Genomic DNA, 1,910 nt, shown 5'->3' with positions numbered 1-1,910 from the left:
GGGTTAGATATTACAACAAGGTTATAAGTGTTAATATCGTGCAAGCGATGATGTTGAGGCCATATAATCTTATAGAAACATTTTGGGATGAAATACTGGACCAATGTCTAGTTTCACCACAGGGTACGTAATATGTAATGTGTCAGATTGAAGTTGTACTTTCATACATCAGAACTTCATGACATACACAATACAAACTTCAAATCTTAGAAAAATATGTGCAAAGAATAAAGCAAACTGAAGTGATGTCAAGCACTTCCAAATAACTGACTCTAAATGCTATGTTTCACAATACAACTGCATTGTAAGTATTTTAACTACCTTAATATAAATCATATATCTCGATAAGTAAATGGCATGTGCTACTAATGTATCATTCCCAATTTCATGTATAAGTCCAAGGGAAACAATGAGGAACCATCCTCAGCTGAATGTTTTTAAAGCAACCCACACCAGAAAGAATGATGAGAAGATCAGTGAGAGTGCATAAGTTGAATACATAAGTCTTTGTAACATTTCATATCCAAATGTAGTGTGCCGTAGCCAAAATAAATAAATAGTTATAATACTGTACTAACAACGTTCAATCATTTTGCAGGATGAAATGCAGTCAAAAAACATTCGCACCTCCACTAGATGGTGCACCACCAAGAAATTGATCTACAGATTTTTGTAGAGGTCCTCAAGGAAAAGACCTCATCGAGCACATTTTTTTGCAAGCATGGTTGCTCATCTAGCTCCAGACAGAGATCAACCTTTCATGAACGCATGAGAGAGCTTGAAGAAAGGCTAACTCAGGATTCAAAGGGAAAGTGGCAACTTAAAGGTATCAACAAGACTTGAATTCAAGAATGGTTGCTCAACAAGGAAATAAAAGAGCTCAAAAGATAGAAACGCTTCTCTTGAAAAGAAGCAACAAGAACTGGAGGACATTATGAGTTTCATCTTAATGAAGTTGTCACAGGGTTCTCAAAACGGCTTCTCACAACCCTGATGGTGCATGTCTTATTATATCTTGTTTGATATAGTTGTGTTAAACATGTTAAGTTTCAACATTAATCATAGTTGTTTAAATTATGTTTTTAAATTTACCAAAACTAATAAATTAAATTTGATTGAAAATTGAAATATTGACCAAATTAATGCCATCTAAAAATTGTGACGGGAATGCATGCCGTCACCAGCGTATGGACCCACATGTAAGCAGCCAAGTCATCAGCGTCTGGACCGGCATGTAAGCAGCCACATGAGCATCATCTGGACTAATATTTCAAAATCGTTCACCAATCAACCCTGATGTACAAATTGTTATTGACGGGTTAATGTCATTGAAAACAATAGAAGCAACAAATCAGTTGACCAAATGGTGAAAGTCCTGGCCGCCACTAAAAATAGATTTTGGTGACAAAGCAGGAACCACCAACAAGGTATGATCTTAGGCCCCCTTTGTTTGGGCTACATATTCCTGAGAATCCTCTGGCTCTAGATTCCCGAGAATCAGCTATAGCTTTGGATTCCTGAGAATCAGAATCTGGTTGTTTGTTTACCGTGTTGTTGGTCAGTTGTAGGAGTTGTGTGTGTCGTGAAATGTCAATAACGTCCCTGAGTGCTGACTATGATGGTTATGATGTTTAGTGGACGCAAAAGTGGTACCGCCGGTATTTAATTTTGTATGGCAACTTCAGTGATAGACCGCGTAATAGTCGAAACCCGTCAAGAAACCATTTTTGCTGATATAAATTAGCTTTACGTGACACAAGTGGCTCGTTACAACAAATCATCAATTTTGTAGTGGCCCAACAAATCTTCCGAAGGGAGCAATAGAAGTTGATGGGCTAAATAAAGTCACACAACCGATGGTACTGACAAACTTTTAGTGAGCTGAGAATCATGCTAGGCGAAACAAACAC

This window comes from Triticum dicoccoides, chromosome 1B, assembly GCF_002162155.2.
Source record: "Triticum dicoccoides isolate Atlit2015 ecotype Zavitan chromosome 1B, WEW_v2.0, whole genome shotgun sequence".
Classification (NCBI taxonomy): domain Eukaryota; kingdom Viridiplantae; phylum Streptophyta; class Magnoliopsida; order Poales; family Poaceae; genus Triticum; species Triticum dicoccoides.
The sequence above is the reverse complement of the archived record's forward strand: the minus strand, read 5'-3'. Positions refer to the sequence as shown.